The sequence below is a fragment of the Hemiscyllium ocellatum genome, chromosome 28 (genome assembly GCF_020745735.1).
Source record: "Hemiscyllium ocellatum isolate sHemOce1 chromosome 28, sHemOce1.pat.X.cur, whole genome shotgun sequence".
NCBI lineage: Eukaryota > Metazoa > Chordata > Chondrichthyes > Orectolobiformes > Hemiscylliidae > Hemiscyllium > Hemiscyllium ocellatum.
The window spans coordinates 17,415,673-17,441,812 of record NC_083428.1 but is presented as its reverse complement, the minus strand read 5'-3'; positions in this window follow the sequence as shown (position 1 = coordinate 17,441,812).

Here is a 26,140-nt window from a genome sequence, read left to right as displayed (position 1 = left end):
GGCGTTTGGTATGCTTTCCTTTATTCATCAGAGCATTGAGTAAAGGAATTGGGAGGTCATGTTGCGGCTGAAATATTGAGTGCATTTCTGGTCTGCTTTCTATTGGAAGGATGTTGTGAAAGTTGAAAGGTTCACAAAAGATTTACAAAGATGTTGCCACGGTTGGAGAATTTGAACTATTAGGGAGAGGTTGAATATGCTGAGGTTATTTTCCCTGGAGCATTGGCAACTGAGGGATGACCTTATAGAAGTTTATAAAATCATGAGAGGCATGGATAGGAGAAATACACAAGGTCTTTTCCCTGGCGTGGGGTGTCCAAAAGTAGAGGGCATGAGTTTTGGATGAGACAAGAAAGATATAAAAGGGACCTAATAGGCAACATTTTCATACAGAGGGTAGTGCATATGTAGATTGAGCTGCAAAGGAAGTGGTGGAGGCTGGTATAATTACAGCATTAAAAGGCTTCTGAATCAATATATGAATAGGAAGGGTTTAGATATCGCTGGCAATTGCAATCAGTTTAGGTTAGGATATCTGGTCGGCATGGATGAGTTGGACCGAAGAGTCTGTTTCCATGTTGTACATCTGTATTACTCTATGACTTCCAAATCCTTCTGTGCTGCAGCTTTCTGTAGTCTTTTCCCATTTAAGTATATTTAATTTCTCCATTCTTCCTGCCAAGTTGCATAATTTCACTTTCTCCTACAGTATATTCTGCCAAATTTTGCCCACTCACTTAACCTGCCTAAATTGCTTTGGAGACTCTTTGTCTCATCTTCACCATTTGTCTTCCCATTCATTTTTGGGTCATCTGTAAAGTTGGTGATAGCATATTCACTTTTCTCATGTCATTAATGCATATTGTAAATAATTTTGGTTCTAGCACTGATCCCAGTGGCTCTCCATTAGTTACCATTCTGAAAATTCCCCCTTTACCCCAATTCTCTGTCTTTTCTCGTTATCCAAACCTCTATCTGTGCTGATATGCTACCCCAACATCATGGGCTCTTATTATGTTGCTAAATGTGTGGTGCTTATAAAATGCCTTCTGAAAATACAAGTATATGGCATCTACCCTGCTTATTACCACTTCAAAGCACTCCAGTAAATTTGTCAGACATAATTTCCCGTCATGAAGCCATGCTGACTCTACTTGGTCATATTATGTATTTCAAATTTTTCAGCTATTACGTCTTTTATAATAGACTCTAACTTTTTTTTAGTATCAGATGTTAATCTAACTGAGCTTTCTTTACTTTTTGGGGTCTCTTTCCCTTTTGGAAATAAGGTTTTGAATTAACAATTTTCCAAACGTCTGTGACTTTTCCAGAATCTAAAGGTTGCCTTTGGAGTTACTTCTTTTAATATCCAAAGAAACAACCAATCATGTCCAGGAGACATACTGACCTTTAGTTCCATTACTTTCGCTAGGAAGTTTTCTCCTGTGGTAGTTCTTGTATTTACTTTGTCCTCCACACCCTTTTGATTCTTGACTGTTTGGAATTATATTATGCAATTCCGCTGTGAAAACTGATGCAATATATTTATCCAATTTTTCTATCTTTTTCTGTTTCCCTATTGTTATTTCTCCAGCCTCATTGTTAAAAGGGCCTTTGTTCATTTTGGTCGCTCTCTTCCTTTTTACTTATGTAAGAAAGCTCTTGTTGTCAGTCTTGATATTAATTGTTAGTTTGCCCTCAAAGTTATTTTCTCTCTCATTATTAATTTTTTTTGGTAATCTTTTGTTAGGTTTTCAAACATTCCCAATATTCTGGTTTACCAGTAATTTTTGCCAGATTGTATATTTTAATCAATTGTCATGTTGCATTTCATTATTTGTATGTAGTGAATTGTAGTGTTGCATTGCATTGTATGTTGTAGTAAATTGTAATATTGTGGTGGATTGTAATGTATTGTATTACATGTTTTAGTGGATTGTAATGTTGTATTGCATTGTATGTTATTTCAGATTATAATGTTCTTGTGGATTGTGTGTTGCAGTGAATTTTAATTCAGAGGTTTAGTCTAATATTTTGGAGATACAAGTTCAAATGACACAACGGCAGCAGCCAGAGAGTTTAGACTCAATTGGTTAACAGATATTTGCAAAATAAAATGCTAGTCTTATTAGGAATGATCAATAATTGATGAGATTATCATACAAACATATTTGATTTACTAAGTCTTTGCAGAGGATGGTAAGTGGTCAAACTTACCATCATACTCAGAGGAAACCCACACAGACACGGGGAGAATGTGCAAATTCCACACAGACAGTCACCCAAGCCTGGAATTGAACCTGGGACCTGGTACTATGAAGCAGCAGGGCTAATCACTGAGCCACCGTGCCACCTATCCGGACTAGCCTGGCCAACATACAACTTCAGATCCACATCCATGTCAATAACCGCTAACTGCCTTCTAAAATGTCTAACAAGACATTACAGGTGGCTCACCAACCCTACTGAAGAGCAATTAAGAATGGGAGATAAAGGCTGGCCTTGCCAATAATGTTCACAACCTGAGAACAAACATTTTAAAAATGAAAGAATTGCGAATGCTGTAAATCAGAGACCATAATAAAAGTTACTGGAAAAGCTCAGCAGGCTTGGCAGTATTTGTGGAGAGAAATCAGAGTTAACATTTCGAACTGAGTGATCCTTCCTCAGAACTGATGGTAGATAAGAAAATGTTGGTTTCTGTGCAGAAGATAGGGTGGGGGAGGGGTAAGGAGTAAATGATAGGTAGGGATAGAACCCAAAGAGAGAGAGGAGCAGTTGGACAAAGGATTGGATAATAACGTGGCTAGGTTTGTGATAGCTATTAATGGGGACTAGTTAGTGGCTAACATGGATTGTGTGGAATAGCAGACTATGTGATTACAAGGTCTGGTGTGTGGTGGGTGGGGTAGGGACATGGGAGAGCTCAAACCTTCAAGTTTTTGAACTTGATATTGAATCTGGGAGGCTGCAGGGTTCCCAAGCAGAAGATGATGTGCTGATAAATCTCCTTTCACAATTCCAGATACAAAGACTCAGATAAATCATAGAAGCAACGATTTTGCCCACTAATGGCCACGCATCTTGTACATTCTTAAACATTGTGGAATTGATGGGCAACAATCAATGAAATCCACCAAAACTGAACTAATCATACTCTCAGCCGATGACCACATAGTATGCTGTCCACCAGAAACATTATGCAGTGATTGACTTTGTCATGTCTTTTTCCCTTTTGCTTGGTATTTAGGCCAATTGTAATGCCAATCAACTCAGTTGTCAAAACTAGGATCTTTTTGGTTTTGATACTTAAAGTCCACATAGAACCTTTTTTGATTAATTGACTTATAAGGGAGAGCCATTGTTGATGTGTCTAATCTTACTGAACTTTTAAGCTCATCAAAACTGAATAGGATGTAGGATAAGTAACAAATGGCACATTACTAATTCCGGGAACTGAAGTCGGAAGCTGTAATGATTTGCTGTTCCCAACCTTAAGGGAGACGAATGTCATGTTCAAGCTTAAAAGTGGGATAGTAGAAGAGATGGAAATCCTGCTAAAAGGAAGGATTTATACTTTGAATATATCTATATTGTATTATTGCTCTGAAGTGGAATCAATGATAAAATTAATGTGTAAAGTATGAATTGCTCCTTTCACTGTAAAATGCTTACGCAAGTAACACAGCATTCAGGAACATGTGCCTTGGAGAGTCAACTCTGTGCATCTGACATCATTGTTTTCCCTTAAGGGAACAGAAGACTGACATCCATCACAGGCACCATGCCTATAAATCACTAAAAAGTGTAAGTAAATAGAGAGCCAGCAGGGAGCCCGTAGTAATATGGGGAATGACAAAGAACACAGCACTTTGTTAAATGTCCTGGGAATTGTGCAGTTTGATAGAAAATCTGATTTATGTATTAAATTACATTTATTTAACAGGAGTTTAAAGCTCTAGTGTATAAACAGTTTCAAAATGTATGATCCTTTCACTGGTTCAAGAGCCTTTTGGGTGAAGATAATGTTGAAGTGAGCATGCGTGGTTTTTACATTAAATGGGATATTTACAGTTATGATGTATTCATAAAAGCTCATTTAAATGAAAGATGTTCTTCTGGGTGGTAACAAACTACAAACATCCATTGCTACATCATTGCTAAATGGCTATGTGCTCAACATTAATTTGTATTTAAAGCAATGGCCTTGACTTTTTCTCAATTATTCTGTGGAATGTATATTATTACACAGCATGGCCAGAAAGCTTTAGATGTCGTTCCTCTGTCTACTGCAACTGAAAGAAATTAGAAATCAGTGTGGTGGAAGAAGCCATTTTTTTAAAAAACCACATAAGAGATGGGAGAGCTGGAAAAGCACAACAGGTCAGGCAGCATCCAAGGAGCAGGAAAATTGATGTTTCAGGCAAAATCCCTTCATTAGATTCCTGATGAAGGGCTTTTACCTGAAACGTTGATTTTCCTGCTCCTCGATTGCTGCCTGAACTGCTGTGCTTTTCCAACATTACTCTAAGCTTGACTCTAATCTTCAGCATCTGGAGTACCCACTTTTGCCACATAAAAGAGGGGCCAGGAAGTGTTCAGTGGCAAAGCCTCGAGATTAGTAGCCTAGAAATTGATTTGAGCTCATATTTGGGTGGGGAATTGGCAATGCACTCGAACCTTATAACTATAGTTATTGCCCCACATTGGGCCTTCCCTTCGATTTTAATAATTTTGGTGGTCTCTAAAGCTGATTATTGGTCTTCAGATTTATAACACCTTGCATCGTGTTGGGTGGCACTGTCACTATGCTAAATGGGACAGACTTTGAACAGTTTGAGCAACTCAAAACTGGACAAGAGTCATTGTGGGCCATCAGCAGCAGCAGAATCAGACTCAAACACAACGTGCAACCACATGGCCGAGCATATCGCCCACTACCATTTCCATCAAGCCAGGAGCAGCACTAGGTGTATCTGAAAGTGGGGTGTCAACCTGGAAAAGCTACAAAACAGGATTACCTGTGTGCCAAATGGCATAAACAGCAAATGATGCACTGAATCAAAAAGTGGGCGAAACTTCAACTCCCCCTCCCACTCCGCCAAGGACATGCAAGTCCTGGGCCTTCTCCATTGCCAAAACCTAATCCCCCAATGCCTGGAGGAAGAACATCTCATCTTCCTCCTTGGGACCCTCCAATTGCATGGGATCAATTTTGATTCCACTAGTTTCCTGATCTCCTCTCCCCCAGCCTTATTCAACTCTTGAACTGTCCTACCTGTCCATCTTCCTTCCCACCTATCCGCTCCACCTCCTCTCGACCTATCACCATCAACCCCCACCTGCAACTACCTATCGCATTCCCAGTTACCTTCCCCCAGCCCCACCCTGTCCTATTTATCTCTCAGCCCCCTTGGGTCCCTCCCACATTCCTGATGAAGAGCTTGTGCTCGAAACGTCGACTCCCCTGCTCCTCAATTGCTGCCTGACAGGCTGTGCTTTTCCAGCACCACACTTTTTGACAAATGATATATAAAGTCAACTGATCACACAACAGTGGATCAGATCTAAGCTCTACAGTACAACTCACTGGACGAGGAGGCTTCACAATTATCCCCATTCTCAGCACTTTAGTGCAAAAAAATAAGGCTGAAGCATTCACCATAATCTTCAGCTGCCAGTTTTCAACCAATTCAATTTACTCCACGTGATATCAAGAAACAATTGGAAGTACTGGACACAGCAAAGGTTATGAGCCCTGACAACATTCCAACAATAGTATTGAAAACTTTTATTCCCAAATTTGCTGCTCAGCTAGTCAACCTGTTCTAGTACAGCTTCAACTCTGATCTCTGCTCAATAATGTGGAAAATTCCCCAATAATGCTTTGTACACAAAAAGCAGGACACGTCTAACATGGCCAATTACCAAACTATCTTGATAATCAGTAAAGTGATGGCAAATGTCATCAACTGTGCTATCACCTGTCTGACCAATGATCAATTAAACTGCAAGTACAAGAATGAAGCCATAGAGGTGACCCATTCAAGACACTGTACCATATATGAACCCTATCTGAAGGTGTGCTACTCTTTCCTTACAGTTCAGTGTGGAGTAATATCTTGTCACTTTTTATCAAATGCTGCAAAGCCTCAAATAGTTGTAACCTTAACTTCCATCAAACAACAGATAAAGAAAATATAATTTAAAAAGTGACATTTGCTTTTGGAACTGAACAGAGACCCCTTGCTTTTTAAGGAGCAACAAATGTTTAGTCAACAAATCATAATTTAATTTATCTCAGATTTATTGTATTCAACTAAGTCTCATCTGGTCTCTTGTGCCAAATTCTGCAATGCTCTATCATGCTGAAGATATTGTTCCTCACCTGTAATTTCCTAACATTCTGCCTCGGAAGATTGCCTCTTCTCCAACACAATCAAGAAAGGCAGCATTGCATGTAAGAGCATGGAGTGGAATACTTACAATTTGATGTGTGAGGACAGCAATTCTACACCCTTCTGTAATCAATGAGACCTTGGAATGTGCTTGTAATTTGTGGAGCTCTTTATCGGTTGCCTGTGATTACTTCCACTTCATTAGATTGTTAGAATTAGTTTGCAATAATCAATGGCATGATCACCTTTACTTATGACCAGGATTAGTTTTTGACACATTCAACCTGAAGTCTATAAAGTACAAGTGCCAGGTTAATGCATTGTCTTTTGAAGGGACTCACATTCCTTACAACTAGAGCTCAGACAAATAAACACCTATATTGCAGAAATGTTGGGACAAATGGCCTCCTTCTGTAAAATTATATGATTATTCCACTGACTCCAAGTGTGCTGGCTGTCATTTCCGTTGTGCATTTGTGATTCGGGTAGAGATAAAGGGCAACACAACTTAACGCTGCACAGACTGAGGTGACTGTTAATGCAGGTGACTAACCTCCCACCAACACTTTCATATTCCTTTTTACCTTGCACTCCCCAGTCAACACAATCAGGATTGAGTCTCTCCACATTCCCATGCAACATTTTTATTTAAGTCTTCATCTCCTCACTCAATCCCGTGAGCCCCCAGGCCTACAGCTGAGACAAGGCAAACATCATTATGCATCACATTGAGACCAATGGATTGGGACTCCATGCTTGCCACTGTCTCTGGGACTGCAATGGGACTGCAAGCAGCCACGCAAATTGACAGGAATATATGCAATTGGAAGCCCAGGAGCAGCAGCGAATTATGGCAGATGTTAAAGAGCCTCCAAATACAGTGTTTCCAGAAAAAAATGCTGTTATGATGTAGACCAAGTGAAGGAAAGCCGCAGTCTTTTTCTTTTCTTTTGCATGTTCTTCAGATGAGGGAGGCACAGTACCATTGCCATGATCAATGTGACATTACTGTTTCATCTACCGGAGCATTCCAGACACAGGGTGTTGTAGACAGTATCCATGTTGTGGTGGGAGAACATGTCCTGACATGTCATTAGTAGGGAAGCTTTCCAATCAGTCAATATCTAAATCATCTACAATCATTGCTACCACATCTTAGATATCTGCATGAGGTAGTTTTGAAGCTTGGAGAAAGTGAGGACTGCAGATGCTGGATTTCAGAGTCGAAAGTGTGGTGCTGGAAAAGCACAGCAGGTCAGGCAGCATCCGAGGAACAGGAGAATTGACGTTTCGGGCATAAGCCCTTCATCAGGAATGAGACTTGTAGGTCAGCACTGAGAGATAAATGGGAGGGGGATGGGGTTGGGGGGAAGTAGCTGGGAAAGTGATAAGTGGATGAAGGTGAGGGTGAAGGTGATAGGTTAGAGGAGGCAGTGATTGACAGGTCTAGTGGGTGGTGCTGATTTGGAGGATTGGGACTGGGTAATATGGGGAGAGGGGAAGTGAGGAAGCTATTGAAATCCACATTTATCGTGTAGGGTTGCTGGGTCCCAAGGCAGAATGTGTGGCTTTCCTCCTCCAGGTGTCGGGTGGTAATGGTCTGGTGGTGGAGGAGGCCCAGGACCTGCATATCCTTGATAGAGTGGGAGGGGGAGTTGAAGTGTTCAGCCATGAGGCGGCAAGGTTGGTGGGTGTGGGTGCGGTAGTATTGAAGCTTCCAAGGAGCCTGCATGTTTGAGAACTCTCAACTTTCTTCTTCAATCCAAAGGTGGAATGCCTCACAAGGATGGTTGGTGGAAAGCAGGCATCTTCACACATGGCTAATGATTCTATTACACAACTCCCTGACTGAGGTTGAGTATAGATAATCTTCCAGTGGAGCAATCACAGGGCTTGATGGTGTCTCCTCAACATGATGTCTCAACACTTGCTACTGTCTGGGGCTTCACTACAGTACACTACAGACAGAGAGTGTCACTAAACCGTGCACGCTATGGTCTGGACAACTGAAGCTGGCAAAAAGAGGAAATGGATGGACAGTGGGGAGATATTAGAGTAGTAGCATTCTTCTAAGGAGAAAGATGAGGACGTTGATCAGGAGAAACATTCCCTGTACCATGATAGAGGGCAGTAGCATGGGTGAGACAAAGCTGAAAGAACTTATTTGGCAACTGCTTCCAATGGTAATGAGTTGGATGAAGTCATCACTCATTGACAATAAATATATTGATGCTGGAAAGGCAATCAATCCCTGTTCATTCCCAACAGTAAAAGCCGCTTTTTGGTTTGTTCATTCTTTGCTTTATCTGAGGTATAAAAGTGGTTAGAGATACAAACTGTTGGAAAGCTTTACAACACACAATACCCTCACAATCAAACAGGGCAATGTTTTACACTAGTACGGATGCTCGGGAAAGAATGGTAATTCTTCAGAAAGGGCTGTAATATTGTGTGTCACTAAGGTAGTATCTCCTTCCTGGTATCACTCTTGTAACTGCAGCTAAAAAGGCAGCAAACAGACCAATGTAAAATGAAAATATATTTAAAAATGAGATTCTATTTATCATGAAGTGTCCGTTCATCAAATTCATTAAGAATTGATTTATCTTAGCTCTGAATATAGTGAACAGTACAGCCTCAATAGCCCTCTGAGGTAAACTGGGGAAGGGGCAGCACGGTGGCTCAGTGGTTAGCATTGCTACCTCACAGCATCAGGGTCCTGGGTTTGATTCCTGCCTCAGGCAACTGTCTGCGTGGAGTTTGCACATTCTCGCTGGGTGCTCCGGTTTTCTCCCCCAATCCGAAGATGTGCAGGTTGGGTGAATTGGCCATGCTAAATTGTCCATAGCGTTAGGTGCATTAGCCAGGGGTAAATGTAGGGACTGGGTCTGGATGGGTTACACTTCAGAGGGTCGGTGTGGCCATGTTGGGCCGATGGGCCTGTTTCTATATTGTAGGGAATCTAACCGCATACCACTGACAGTATTGGTGGATTCGTCCAAGCTTCAATCCAGTTTCCTACTGCTCCTGTGGCTGCTTGTACCATTCAGTTAAATCTTTAATGGCTAGTACTCACAGATCCTCTCTGCCTGGGGTTGAACACATGCCTGGGCTTTGGCAGTCCTCTCAGTGCTGGTGACTTGGGTTGTTTCTTCCTCAGCCAGCTGTGGAGAGTGTGCCAGTGATGGTCTCAGAAGATTGTGCACCCAACTTTAACCTAGTTAAATTATCCAGCTAAATATATATCAGTATTTGAGCTGGCAGAAAGTGCAGGAGGGGGCCTTACAATGTTTCCTGTCAAAGACTTACACATTCTTCCCCTAGGAATTGATGGCCAGAGAGGTTGGTCCCTTCAGGGGGAGGTTTTGTGGGTATTGCTGGTGTCTACAGAGGACATGAAAGTGAATGATTTATGAGAAAGGGGTAGATGTATTAGTAATAGATAACAATGCAGCAGATTATAATAAATTTTACTTGATTGTTAATATTTGGAGGTTTCGGAATCACCACATGAGTAATCAGGGTACTCTCCTGTTATAGCAAGGAGTATTTCCTTGTAGGAGGTCATCAGATGAATGCCAGTCTTTCCCTCTTATGGGCTGTTTTCTCTTGGAAGGAGGTTTGGGCAGGGATTGAATGAGATGAAAGGCTGTTCGTGCTGGTATACCTATGGGAAGGGTGCTGAGGCGTCCCATGCACAGAGGGTATGGGGCCTAGCAGTGTGAGGGAATATGGATGGGTGATAATCACTGAAGGAAGATGTTAAATGTAATAGTGATAGTGTAAGACCATGAAACGTAGAAGGAGGTGGGTGCCTTAGCAAAGTTAGAGTCAGTGTGAGGGAGCTAAGAAAAGATGGTGACACTTAACTTTGTGGAATGGAGGAGACCATTAACTCCTTCTTTATTGCTGGGTACTCCACCAGACTGTGGACACTGCACTGACCCATAGAGAAACCTCAGTCTAGACTGGCATCATCTGGTGCCATTGTGTCCTCCGGCTAACCTGAATGAATTACAAGGCCCTCCTGTCCACCAGAACTTCCAGGCCCCTGTCAGGAAAACAGTTGCTCACTTGCCCATATCAGCCATCTCCAGCATACTTCCTGGGCCTCCTCCACTGCCAAATCCAAGCCCCCGGTTCTGGAAGAGAAACGCCTCATCTTCTGCCTTGGAACCCTCCAACCATACGGTATCAACGTCAACTTCACCAGTTTCCTCATCTCCCCTCCCCTCAACTCATTCCAGATCTAATCCTCCAACTTGGCACTACCCTCTTGACCTATCCCTCCTGTCCATTTTCCTTCCCACCTATCTGCTGAACCCTCCCCTCTGACTTATCACCATCACCCTGTACCTGCAGCTATCTATCGCCTTCCCAGCCACCTCACCCCATCCTCCTATTTATCTCCCAACCCCCTTCACCACCACCCCTCTACACCCCCCACACATTCCTGATGAAGGACTTCTGCCCTAAACATCAATTCTCCTGCTCCTCAGATGCTGCCTGACCTGCTGTGCTTTTCCATTACCACACTTTTTGACTTTGATCTCCAGCATCTGGAGTGCTCACTTTCTCCTTCCTCACACACTGCGACTGTGAATGATTATTGCTAGCTGGCAACATTTGAACTTCTACACTGCTGGGCTTGAAATCTGGAGGCAGTGGTGGGCGCAGCAGAATGACTGGAGTCCTTTTTATGAGGTAGACTGTGTAAAAATATTGATGGTGATCCAAAGGTTATTGCTTGTTGAGGAATCTTATCTGGACTTAGATTTCTGATGATGTGAATAATACTATAGTGACAAAAAGAGTTTATCACATTGAAACAAATCAATAAGTTCTGTTCAATTAGTGTGATGCATGCACTTTAGCCTCATGGAAGTGTATAAATACAATTATTGGAATCCAAGAAATACCATCAATAAAATAGAATCACTGCGTGCAAAGTTGTAGTAGATAATCTTATGTGTTCTCAGTTATCTAGAACAACTTAACATGACGACAATGCTCTTTAATTAAATTGTCTGGCAAATACACTGGATTACTATGAACTTGTGGTCATGGACACTCATAATGTTAATTTATGTTGGTGTAATAATTCAACCAAAATACTCTAAAGTTCTTTGAAATTTCTAAGACAAAGAGGCATGTTTTGACATTTTCCTTGTGAATTGGAGCCACTTGTTAATAGTGCAGGCACTTTTTAGTCACTACTCCTTACCGTCCTCTACTCCTGTCTTGGTCTGAGGTTCTTTAATGTTTGTTTATTCATAAAGTCAATTCCTTAAAAATCTGTCTATTCTCTATCAAAACTAACCTAGGCGAGTATATCTGTACATTTGAAATGCCAAGTGCTGTATGGATTTGCATTGTTGGTTTGTACGAAATGCCAAAGAGTAATATCAAAAAACTACTTAGACCATAGCTCACTGGAAAATTATTTGGTGTTTGACGTTGGATTTGGAGTTAAAGGGGAGTTCCCGGGTTGAAGTAATGCTAGACTTTTCCTGCTGCTTTTTTTCCCTTATGGCAATGAATGAAGCGAATATACAGTTCATTAATATTCTTCAGAATGGAGGATGGTTTGTATTCAAATGGCCCCCTGGGTTTTTCTAATTTATACTGACACCCTACAGCATTGTGTTCAGACCACAATTCAAAATGTGTAGATGATCACAGAACTTGGAAGCATTGGAAACTTGGAGAAGAGGATTGTCGAACTTCAGTAAACAAGTTGGTGGAATGGGAAAACAAGTGGGAGATGAAGTTCAATATGGAGGCATGTGACATGATTTAATTTGGAAGAAAGAATGTAGAAAGATAATAGAAAATAAAGGGAATATATCTAAACAGGACGCAGGAGCAGAGCAACCCAGTTGTACATGTGCTGTTCCGACATGTCCTGACAAACCTATTCCAACAGTCACTGCATCAGAGGTCAGATCGGTTTTCCTTCATGTGAATCCAACAAAAGTGATTGGACCAGATGGAGTACCAGACGGTGCACTCAGAGCATGTGCAGATCAACTGACAGAGGTTTTCTTGGCCATTTTCAACCTCTCCCTGCAGCAGGCCACTGTCCCTGCCTGTTTCAAGAGGCCAACATCATCCCTGTGCCTAAGAAGGCTCATGCAGCATGTCTCAATGATTACCGCCCACTGGCCCCAGCTTCGGTGGTCGTGAAGTGATTTGAAAGGCTGGTCATGGCATTAATCAACTCTAGCCTCCCTTCTACTCTTGACCAACTCCAATTTGCCTATTGGACCAACAGATCCACGTCAGATGCCAAATCACTTGCCCTTCACTCCTCCCTATAAGATCTTGACACAAGAACAGCTATATAAGAATTCTACTCATTGACCACAGTTCAGCCTTCAACACTGTTATCCCCTAGAGACTGATTACTTAGTGATCTCGGATTAAGCCTTACTCTCTGCAACTGGATCCTCAGTTTCCTGACCCTAGGCTCCAATCAGTGAAGATTGGAGACAATATTTCATCCTCACTAACACTCAACACTGGAGCCCCCCAGGGGTGCGTACTCAGTCCCCTCCTGTACTCACTGTGTACCCATGACTGCATCACCAAATACCAGACTAATGCCATTTACAAGTTTGCTGATGACACCACCATAGTCAGTCGAATCTCAGGTGGCGATGAAACAGACTACAGACAGGAGGTGGAAAATCTGGGAAAATGTGGGTGGGTGGGTGGGTGGAGGCGGTGGGGGAAGCTTAGTGTACTGAGAATAACTTAGCTCTCAATGCCAGGAAAAGCAAGGAACTCATTATTGATTTTCGGGGGATGTTATTCATGCTCCCCTACACATTAACAGCACAGAGGTGGAGCAAGTGAGAATATCAAGCTCCCGGGAGTGGTCATCCATAACAAGCCTTCTTGGACTCTTCATGTGGATGCACTGGTTACAAAGGCCCAACAACGTCTCTTTTTCCTCAGGCATCTGAGGAAATTTGGCATGACGGCAAATACCGTTGCCAACTTTTATAGGTGTGGCATCGAGAGCATTCTGTCTGGATGTATCACTACCTGGTATGGCAACTGTACCATTCAAGATCGGAGATGGTTACAGAGAGTGGTGAACTCGGCCCGGACAATCACAAAGGCCAAACTCCCATCTATAGAATCCATCTACCAGGCTCACTGTCAAGGAAAGGCTGCTAGCATTCTCAAAGATCCATCCCACCCTGGCAATGCTTTTTGACAACCTCTATCATCAGGGAGAAGGTACAGAAGCCTGAATACACACACAGCTGGTTTTGAAATAGCTTCTACTATATTGTTGTTAGAATACTGAAGGGACTCACAAACTCTTAGCATTCGCCTACACCTGTATTTACTACCTATGCTATTTAACCAAGTGATCTGCCTTTATTGCTCGCAAGACAAAGCTTTTTTCTGTGCCTCAGTACACATGACAATAAATTCAATTCGTCATTGAAGATGACAGGGCAAAGCAGGGCAAATTGAGAGAGCAGTTAAACAATGCATACAGTATCTGGGTTTTAACAAGGGCAGATAGTGCATGAGCAAAATATAAGACACAAGTTCCGAAAGAGCTGGAACATTCGGTCCAGTTCAGGAGATCTGGTAGAGGTGTTCACAATCATGAGGGGCCTAGCGAGATCTGTTGGATCAAAACTATCCACACACAAAGGGTTAAGAAAGAATGAGGGATGGGGGAGGGGTGAATTGGGGTTTGTGGGGCAGGGGTGGGGAGGGACCCAGTGGTTAGATGCAAAGATTTAAAGCAATATGGAGAAAATTTTATTACTCAGCCAGTAGTTAGGACGGTTTGTGAAGGTTTGTAGCTCAGGTTGAGGTTTAGGGTGTAGGTTTGCTCACTGACCTGTAGGTTTGATATCTAGATGTTTCAGTACCTGGCTAGGTAACATCATCAGTGGTGACCTCCAAGTGAAGCAAAGCTGCTGTCTCCTGCTTTCTATTTATATCTTTCTCCTGGATGGGGTTCCTGGGGTTTGTGGTGATGTCATTTCCTGTTTGTTTTCTGAGGGGTTGATCTAGATGCCATCTATCAACCCCTCAGAAAACAAACAGGAAATGACATCACCACAAACCCCAGGAACCCCATCCAGGAGAAAGATATAAATAGAAAGCAGGAGACAACAGCTTTGCTTCACTTGGAAGTTGCCACTGATGATATTACCTAGCCACGTAATGAAACGTCTGGATATCAAACCTACAGCTCAGCGAGCAAACCCTAAAGTAGTTAGGACATGGAATGCACTGAGCATGTGGCTGAGACAGGTTCAATCAAGGCAATTGAAAGGGAGTTAGGCAATTTGAAAAGAAACAATGTGTTGGGGAGAAGGCCAGAAAATGGTATCTGATGAAATATTCATTTGGAGAGCTGATGTAAACATGATGGGCTGATTGGCCCCCTTCGGTACTGAAATGATTCTATGATTTGGTGATTCTCTGAATCCCATTTCGATTGAATCCCAACTAGCTCTTGAACCAGTTCACTCTGTCCATAAATATAAAAGGGTATGAGATTGCATTCTGATCTGGTCAGATTAGTCTTTGAGATGCACGGCATTTTGCTAGATGGAGAAATGGAAGCAATCTGAATTTTCCCTGAGTGGAAATTTTGGGGACTGTAAAACAACTTTGCTTCCAAGGAATGTGTATCGTATTTGTGGGTAACAGGAGAATTTAAAGATAGCATTAGATCAAAAGGCTTACCTCACGATCTCTCCAAGTGGTGGTGCAACAGAATATTCCTGACATGGAAAAATGCCAACAGGAGTGAGAGGTGGCTCTTAATTGGATCCCGATGTGGATTAATTGGCTTCCCGATGGGTGGCCTCACTGCTGAACTTTCCATATACAGTCATAGAGTCAGAGATGTACAGCATGGAAACAGATCCTTCAGTCCAACTCATCCATGCTGACCAGATATCCTAAATTAATCTGCTCCCATTTGTCAGCACTTGGCCCACATCCCTTAAACCTTTCCTATTTATATACCCATCCAGATGTCTTTAAATGTAATTATACCAGCCTCCACCACTTCCTCTGGCAGTTCATTCCATGCACACACCATCCTCTGTGTGAAAAAGTTGCCCCTTTGGTCTCTTTTATACCTTTCCTATGCCCTCTGGTTCTGGATTCTCCCTCCCCAGGGAAAAGACCTCGTCTATTTACCCTCTCCATGCCCCTCATGATTTTGTGAACCTCCATAAGGTTACCCCTCAGCTTCCGATGCTCAAAGGAAAACAGCCCCAGCCTATTCAGTCCCTCCCTGTAGCTCTGGGAACAAAACATATTGGCCGGACTTCCCTCTTGATGTCAGCATATTACCCAGTCCTCCCCCGTCCTGGTCCATCAACTGCAAGGCTGGGGAATTTCAGCCCAGCAATTCTGCACGTGGGTGTCAGCTTAGATTATGTGGTATATGGAATGGAACTGGAATCCACTAACTACTGTTTGAGAGGCATTCACACTGACACTGAGCCAAGGCTTGGGGGCGGTGGGGGTTGGGTGGCGGGGGAGGGGGGACATAAAGCAGCAGTGTAGTTAAAAGTTAAATACAAATTAGAATAGAAAGATGAACATCACTGGTGTGATTGGAGAGTAATTATACACGTGACAGTAAAGTAATCTGTAATTGAGGAGAGGCAGCTGACTTGAATGTTTCAACCTGTGAACTCAGTCAAGCTATCAGCCCTCAATTACAATCCAGTGTAATCCGACTTGTTCAATATTGCTTAATTAGAGGCTAGGAGTCACAGATCAGTCAGTTTAGTAATATCAAAGATAGAGGTGAGTAGATTTTTAATGTTTGGACTGCTTCCAATGTGCAATGTTTCTATGAATGGGATTTTAGACTGTCTAAAATAATGCTTAGTATAAAAATCAGTGAGTCACACACAAGCATTTAATGAATGATTTAAATTTCCTTCTCCTTTCTTCCTCGGCTCCCAAGAGTATTGAGTCCATGCTGGGTTATGATGTGATTACTGTCAGTGGGCCTCCAGTAAAACAAAATGACTTACTTTTTGGTTCTGTCTTTCACATCACAGAATGCCCAAAGTGCGTCACAGTCTATGATTTACTTTGGGCTTGCAGTTACTGCTGGCATGTTGCCAAATCAGGCAACCAAATCATATCCACTAAGACCCCTAAAACAGAAACATAGGAAGAACAACCGGTAAGCTGCTTCAGTCGAGATTTGAATGTTGACAAAGATGCCTGTTCTACTTATCTTTGAATAGCATCAAGAAATCTTTTTTATATTCGTCTGCACCAGCAGAAAAGGACTTTGGCTTAACATCTCACCCAAACGCCAGCACCGCTAGCAATTCCACGCTTGGCGCAATGGTAGGACTCTTGAAAATTCTGGTTTCCACCCCAGTCCTACAGATCTGTGTACATTGTTTAGGCTAATGCTTTATTGTAGCAATGCATAAATAGACAGAGAGAGTATTTTTTTGAATAAGCTGTTAAATTGAGATTTATTTGGCATGGTTTGTGTGATGTAAAATACACAATTGGATTATACAAGAAGTGCATGCAATTCTCCCCCAAAATTACTTCTCTTGCAAACAACATTTTTCAATCAGAATATCGATCAAAGGTCACCATTTTCATTCTGGTATCTTGCTGTGAGCAAATTGTTTTGTAAGAAAACACAGCAGCCAATCATGTCTGAACTTCCAAAATAATACTTAATTGGCTAAAAATCAGAAAAATCTTCAAAAGAGCTTAATAAGTGGGAATGTGATTTGGAACATCTTGAAGTTATGAAAGGTGCCATATAAATCCAAGTTCTTACTTAGTATATTTTTCTTTATAAATGCAAGTATTGCTTTAGGTGCTGGAGTTGGAATTGAACCCTCAAATTGTTGATTCAAAAGTGAGAAGGAGACAGAATCAGTCAAGCCAGCACTCTACAGCAGCTGAAAAATGATCATTTTATATGTCTGAAACATTAAAGTTTTTATATTTGTTCTGTGATGTGAGTGCCATTTTCAAAGTTTGGATTTGCTACTATCCCTAATGACCCTTGAGAACATGGTAGTCACCTGCTTTCTTGAACAGTTCCAGTCCTTGTGCAGCACTGTTGGACAGTGAGTTCTAGCAATGAGCCATGATAGTGAAGGTACAGTGATAAAATTCCAAGTTGGAATCCTGTGAAGCTTTCACATCTCTTGTCTTTGTCCTTTTAGGTCCAAGGAACACATGCGTTGGGTTTGGATGATGTTGTCAAATAAGATTAGACAAGTTGCTGAAATGCATCTCACTGAAACACCCTGTTGTCATTGTGTACCAGTGATAGATGGAGTGAATGTATGTGGTGGATGGGGAGCTGCGTAATTGGGCTGATTTGTCCTGTGTGTCAAGTTTCTTGAGTATTGTTGAAGTTGTACACATCCATGCAAATGCAAGGGATTCCATCACACTCTTGACTTGTACCTTGTAGATGATAGACAGACTTTGGATTGAGGAAGTGACTTACTTGGTGCAAAGTTCCCAGCCTCTGGTGTGTTCTTATAGCCACAATATTTATGTGACCTGAGGAAATGAAGTAAAGATTCTGCCTTGGGTGTAACTGAGTAATTCCAATGGGTGTAATTGGGTGTAATTCCAATGTAAATTTCAGCCATTTTGGGAGATATGTTTTTCCCCAGATTTAAACTCAAATATCAAATTCACAAACTGCTATAAACCAACAAATTCTGGAAAGGCTTTGGGGTCTGATGGGGCCCAGGTTATTGAGACAGGTAAGTGGGGAGATTTACTGAGGCCTTGACCAAGACCTTTGTATCCTTGCTAGCCACTGAAGAAGTGCCGGAGGACTGGTGAGTAGCTAAAGTTATTTCTCGGTTTAAGAAGGGAAATAAGGATAATCGAGGAGACTATAGATAGGTGAGTCTCATATCGCTGGTTGGGAAGCTATTGGAGAGAATTCTTAAGGATAGGATTTACATACATTTGGAAAAGCATGACCTAATTAGGGACAGTCAACATGGCTTTGTATAGAGCAGGTCATACCTTATTAACTTGATTGAATTTTTCGAGGAGGTGACTAAGGTGATTGATGAGGATAGAACAGTGAATGCTGTCTACGTAGATTTTAGTAAAGCTTTCAACAAGGTCTCTCATGGTAGGCTCATCAAGAAGATTAAGATGCGTGGGATCCACAGTGACTTGGCTGCGTGGATTCAGAATTGGCTTGCCTACAGAAGGCAGAGGGCAGTGGTGGAAGGATGTTTCTCTGGCTGGAGGAACTGTTACCAGTGGTGTTCTGCAGGGATCCATACTGGGACCCTTGCTGTTTGTGATCCATGACTTAGATAAAAATGTAGACGGGTGTTTTAGTAAGTTTGCAGATGATCAAAGGATCAGTGGAGTTGTGGAGAATATAGAAGGTTGTTAAAGGATAAAGTGGGATATAGATCAGTTTCAGTAATGGGCAGAAAAATGGCAGTTGGATTTTAATCCGGGTGAGTATGAGGTGCTGCACTTTGGAAGATCAAATGTTAAGGAAAAGTATACAGTTAATGGTAGGACCCTGAACAGCATTGACGTACAGAGGGACCTTGGGGTTTAAATCAATAGCTCCTCGAAAGTGGCCACACAAGTAAATAGGGTGGTCAAAAAGACTTGTGGCATGATTGCAGTTATTGGTCAGGGAATTGAGTACGAGAGTCTGGATGCCATGTGGCCACTTTATTCGATTTTGGTTTGGCTACACTTAGATTCTGATTGCCACATTACAGGAAAGATGTGGAGACTTTGAAGAGGGTGCAGAAGAGATTTACCACAATGCCTGGATTGGAGGGTACGAGCTATAAGGAGAGGCTAGAAAAACCTGGATTGTTTTCTCTGGAGTGACGGAGGCTGAGGGGAGACTTGACAGAAGTTGACAAAATTTATGAGATACATAAATAGGGTTGGCAGTCAGAATCTTTTTCCCAGAGTTGAAATGTCTAAAACCTGGGGGCATGTCTTTAAGGTGAGAGGGGGGGAATCTTCAAAGAAGATGTGGGGGCAAGTTTTTTTACACAGTGGTCAGAGTCTGGAACAAGCTGCCAGGGGTAGTGGTGGAGGCAAATATGATAGGGGCATTTAGGGAACCTTTAGACAAGTACATGAATATGCAAGGAATGGTGGGAAATGGATCAAGGCCAGGCAAAAGGGATTAGTTTAATTTGGCATCATGTTCAGCACAACATCATGGGCCAAAGTCCCCCCTCCTGTGCTGTACTGCTCTGTTCAATGTTCTACAATGCAATTGTTACAGAAAAAAATCCTTGATATATTTTTGAGTAACCTTGTAGTAACTATGTAAGTTGGAAAAGTTTGATTGTAGCCGGAAATCAGTTTGTATTGAAACATAAGATTTTAAAGTTGAAAATTTGAAATTATTTTAAAAATATGGACAAAGTTATTTGCTACTGAAAATCAGGTTACAATAGTCAGTTCCTTAGCATATTAAAAATATTTGCAAACCTTTCAAACTCATCATCCTGAAGACTCGGTACAATATTTCGAGTCTACCCAAAGGCATACAAGTGAATCTAATTTTCAGAAACTCCCAAAGATGACTAATTTGTCAGGGGGCATGGTCACTTTTGTGGGAAGGGTATGTTTCTAGCACGGTATTATTGAAACCAGTGCACAGCTTCAGGAAAACCTGAGTTGCATTGAATTTCTTTTGTCTCTAAAAGTCAATTTGTTTGCAGTTACCCTACTTTTGAGGAATTGAGTTGATGATGTGCAATAGAGTGGAAACTCCACTTCAGTTTCATTATATAGTATGCTTCTTGTTGTTATTACAAGCAGCTATTAATTGGAACTGTTGATGTACAGTCTTCCCATTGGATTGGGTCTCATTTTTGTTTGTCCTCTTGGGATGAGTAATGTTCCCTCATATAGCCTCAATTATACATTGAGTGTTTCATTCTCAGATCACAGGTCTGTAAAACTCATGATGTTGCACAACCATCTACGATCTTACTGACACTTCACATTCACTTCTGTATTTACATTTCCATGAGTCACAAACTGTTTATCATCTTTGACCTGACAATATCAAACTGATTTATGGCTTAGAAGAATTGGTCAGAAGCATCATCTGACATTACTCTGTAGCCACTTTCATAGGTTTGCTTTTCTTCCTGCAAACTAAACACGCGTGTAAAGTAATCTAGCTTCTTGAAGTTTTGTTTTGATTAGATTACTTAGTGTGGAAACAGGCCCTTCGGCCCAACAAGTCCACACCGATCCTCTGAACAGCAACCCAATCAGACCCATTCCCCTACGTTTACCACTTCACCTGACGCTACAGGCAATTTAGCATGGCCAATGCACCTGACGTGCACATCTTTGGACTGTGGGAGGAAACCTGAGCACCTGGAGGAAACCCACGCAGACACAGGGAGAATGTGTGCAAACTCCACACAAACAGTTCCCAAGGTGGGAATTGAACCCAGGTCTCTGGCGCTGTGAGGCAGCAGTGCTAAACACTGAGCCATCATACCGCCCTGCTTTCCCCACACTGGACATGTTTTTTTTAATGTGGAAATCTCCATAATTGGTCTATTCTTTCCTCTGGCCTTTCCACAATTTTTTTTTAAGAGCAAGTTCAAAAATAAGCTTTGAGGCCTTCAAAGTTCAGCTTTTCTGTTGTACAGGGAGCTCTAATGTGCAAAGACTACTTCAAGCACTGACAACAACAACGGAGTTTTGACTTTCATTTGTTCAGATTTCTTTTCTAACTTTGAAACTATTCATAATTTTGCCATTGAGACTGGACAATGTTCATATTTTGTCTTATATGCCCTTACACTTCTGAAGCATCAGGGACTGCAAAATGTACAGCCATCCTGGCTCAGCCAGTAAATCAAAATTGCTGACTGCTGTTCTAATTCTTCCTTGCTGTTTGCTAAAATAGCAGGCTCCCTTACAACTCTGAAAATCTACACAATTTAAAATGTATACATCTGGCACCAAGTTTCATATCAAGGCTTTTAATACCTTCTGCTTCAACTGAAATTAACTACTTCAGAAGTCACATGATTATGACAAGTCAGCCTATGAAATGTACAAATGCATTCCTCTGTATGACAATGCTTCAGTAGCTGAATTGAATCCAGTTTTTATTTGATGTCCACAACATTTTACCTTTTATTGGAGAACTGAATTCTTTTGTCATCTCCCAATTATTGGGGAGGTCAGGTCAATTGTTACACCCTGACTAAGATCATACTCAGTACTAACTGTGCATCAGTCTTGTTACTTTGCACCATATAGCTTGCCACCAAATCAGTGAGTTTATTTTACTCACTGTGCTATCAGTGGAGATTGCAAAATAACGTCTTTGAAATTCAAATGTTGAAGTCTAAAGTGGACCCCTGTTATGGTGACCTAAAGAAAAATAAAGAGCCCTTCACACTTTGTAATAAGTGTTGAAAATGATCAAAGCTCCTTTTATTTAGAAGTGCTTGAGGCTGGTGTTGGGATCAATACTCTCTTAGTTCCCTGTGTTCAATGTTTACATTCTATACTTAATTTTGCAACAAGCCTCCATTATTTATTCCACGATGATCGAGTATTTCAAGGTGAAACAAACCATTGTAGTGCTATCAGTTGTAACTGAGCTCACAAACAGAACCTTGTGCCAAACTGTAGTGTGGTATCCCTGTTTATATGAATTAAATCACTGGTATGTATGGATATAACTTTCTACCTAAAAAGGTTGGAATTGTGTTGGAGGGTAGATAGACCATAAGACCATAATGTAGGAGCAAGAGTAGGCAATTCAGCCCATCGAGTCTCCTTTGTCATTCAAAGAGATCATGACTGATCAGATAGTCCTCAACTCCACTTTCCTTCTTTATCTCCATTACTCTTGATTCCCTTTGTGATTAAAAATATATATTACAGCCTCGAATGTACTTCATAATCCAATCTCAACAGCCCTTTGTAGTAAAGAATTCTATAGATTTACCACCCTCTGAGAGAAATAAAATCCTCCTTATCTTTCCTGTAAGATGAGAGTGATCTGCTGTGATGAAAGGTTGTGTAAACTGGGTCTGTATTCTCTAATGTTTTGAAAAATGAGAGGCAATCACATTGAAACATTCAAGACCATGAAGAACTTTGACAAACTGGATACCAAGAGGTCTTTTTGTTCCAGAGTGGAGAATCTAGAATAAGGACACCATTTTTTGGAGAAGGGTCTGATCACTTAGAATTGAGATGAGGGGATTCTGTTTTTCACTCAAGAGAATTATGAATCTTCTGCACTCTCCACAATAGAGCATTATAGTTGTGCCATCATTGAACATATTTAATACTGGTTAGACAGACCCTTGGTCACTTAGGGAATCAAGGATGTGTGGAACAAATGTGAAGGTGAAACAAACTAAATATCAGATATGAACATATTAAACAATGGACTGGGCTTGATGGATCATAGGATCTTTTGCCTTTATTTCTATCAGTACCAGCCTCACCACGATGGCTTGTCTTTATGTTATGGAGATGGCAGTGTTGGACTGGGGTGGACAAAGTCAGAAATCACACAGCACCAGATTATAGTCGAACAAGTTTATTAAAATCACAAGCTTTCTGAGCAATGCTATAACCTGGTGTTATGTGACTTCTGACTTTGTCTTCATGTATGAACATGGTGGCAAGACACCAAACAGTATTAGATGTTATAATGAGCCTGCTCCTGTTTACAACTGAACATTCCTTGAAAACTTTTTCCCTTTTCCTAATTCAGGGTTCTGCTGTAGTGCTTCCGTTGCTGCCCCTACAGAATAGCTCACTCAACGTACTGACCCACTCTGCCACTGGGTATCGTTAATAGAGGACTAGTCAGATGATATTTGATCTGATTTTTAAGCTGGTTCACAAGCAAGATTGTTTATTGTAATAATGGGCAAGATTTGAGTGGGGAAATGCTGGTGTAAACACTACTTCCTCATGGACTATTGTGGAGGATTCAAAGCAAAATTTTAATTTGTATCAACAAAGAGACCATTTATGAGAAAAGCATGCTAGTTTATATTTCCCATGGGAAAGTAAAATGGTAAAGCGCATTCTCATATGTCTAGCTCGGTGAATTGCAATGTAATTTAAAAGCAACAATTTACATTTATATGGGGTCTTCAATGTCAAAAATGCCCCAAGGACATTTCAAGGAGGAGAAAAAGGAACTGATCGTGTGCCTCTTGTGGAGCAGTTCAGGGAAGTAACCAAATATTTACTGTTAGAGGTGGGTTTTTAAAGATGCTTTCAAAGGCAACCAGTGAAGCAGAGATGTGAGTTGGGTGAGGGAGGGATTGTAGGAGTAAGGTTAAACTGTGTGCTCAGTGTGAAGGAGAGATTGCACAGAAGGTGAGATCCTGTGGACAAGGAGGGTGCAAGAGACGATAAGTGACCTGTACAAGAAGGATAGATTGAACCTAAATTGGAAAGGAGATTTGACGGAGCTGCTCGGAAGGATTCAAACTAGTTTGGGGGGGCGGGGGGGGAGGGGTGGTACCCAGGGAGATAGTGGGGAAAGAGATCAATCTGAGACTGGTACTATTGAGAACAGAAGCGCGTCAAACAGTCAGGGCTGACAGGGACAAGGCAGAGAACAAGGTAGGACTAATAAATTAAACTGCATTTATTTCCATGCAAGGGGCCTAACAGGGAAAGCAGATGAACTCAGGGCATGGTTAGGAACATGAGACTGAGAAATCATAGCAATCACAGAAACATGGCTCAGGGATGGAAGGAAGTGGCAGCTTAATGTTCCAGGATACAAATGCTACAGGAAGGATAGAAATGGAGGCAAGAGAGGAGGGGAAGTGGCATTTTTGATAAGGGATAGCATTACAGCTGTATTGAAGGAGGATATTCCCAGAAATACATCCAGGGAAGTTATTTGGGTGGAACTGAGAAATAAGAAAAGGATGATCACCTTATTGAGATTGTATTATAGACCCCTAAAACTCGGAGGGAAATTGAGAAACAAATTTGTAAGGAGGTCCTAGAGTTATAGAGTCATATAGTTATCTGTAAGAATAATAGGGTGGTTACAGTAGGGGATTTTAACTTTCCAAATGTAGACTGGGATTGCCATATTGTTCGGGGTTTAGATGATGTTGAGGAATTTAAGTGTGTCATAGACATAGAGATGTACAGCATGGAAACAGACCCTTTGGTCCAACCCGTCCATGCTGACCAGATATCCCAACCCAATCTAGTCCCACCTGCCAGCACCCGGACCAGATCCCTCCAGACACTTCCTATTCATATATCCATCCAAATGCTTTTTAAATGTTACAACTGTACCAGCCTCCACCACTTCCTCTGACAGCTCATTCCATACATGTACTATCCTCTGCATGAAAACGTTGCCCCTTGGGTCCCTTTTATATCTTTCCCCTCTCTCACCCTAAACCTCTAGTTCTGGACTCCCCCATCCCAGGAAAAAGACTTTGTCTATTTATCCTATCCATGCCCCTCATAGTTTTGTAAGCCTCTATAAGGTCACCCCAATTTTGTAAACCTCAATAATGTCACCCCTCAGCCTCTGATGCTCCAGGGAAAACAACCCCAGCCTGTTCAGCCTCTCCCCATAGCTCAGATCCTCCAACCCTGGCAACATCCTTGTAAATCTTTTCTGAACCCTTGCAAGTTTCACAACATCTTTCCGATAGGAAGGAAACCAGAATTGCATGCAATATTCCAACAGTGGCCTAACCAATGTCCTGTACAGCCACAACATGACATCCCAACTCCTGTACTCAATACTCTGACCAATAAAAGAAAGCATACCAAACACCGTGTACAAGAAAATCTTCTGATTCAATATGTGGATGTATCTACTGTGCAAAACGTGACCTACTCTTGGGAAATAAGGCAGGACAGGTGACTGAGGTGTCAGTGGGGGAGCACTTTGGGGCCAGCGGCTATAATTGTATTAGTTTTAAAATAATGATGGAAAAGGATAGCCCAGATCCAACAATTGAAGTTCTATATTGGAGAAAGGCCAATTTTGACGGTATTAGGCAAGAACTTTCAAAAGCTGATTGGAGGCAGATGTTCGCAGGTAGAGGGACGGCTGGAAAATGGGAAGTATTCAGAAATGAGATAACAAGAATCCAGAGAAAGTATATTTCTGTCAGGATGAAAGGAAAGGCTGGTAGGTATAGGGAATGCTGGATGACTAAAGAAATTGAGGGTTTGGTTAAGAAAAAGAAGGAAACGTATGTCAGGATAGATCGAGTAAATCCTCAGAAGACTATAAAGGTAGTCGGAGTATACTTAAAAGGGAAATCAGGAGGGCAAAAAGGGGGACATGTGATAGCTTTGGCAAATAGAGTTAAGGAGAATCCAAAGGGTTTTTACAAATAGATTTAAGGACAAAAGGGTAACGAGGGAGAGAATAGGGCCCTCAAAGATCAGCAAGGCAGCTTTTGTGCAGAGCTGCAGGAGATGGGGGAGATACTGAATGAGTATTTTGCATCAGTATTTACTGTGCAAAAGGACATGAAGATATAGAATGTAGGGAAATAAATGGTAACATCTTGCAAAATGTCCATATTACAGAGGAGGAAGTGCTGTATGTGTTGAAATGCATAAAGATGGATAAATTCCTAGGACCTGATTAGGTGTACCCTAGAACTCTGTGGTAAGCTAGAGAAGTGATTGCTGGGCCTTTAACTGAGATATTTGTATCATCGACCGGC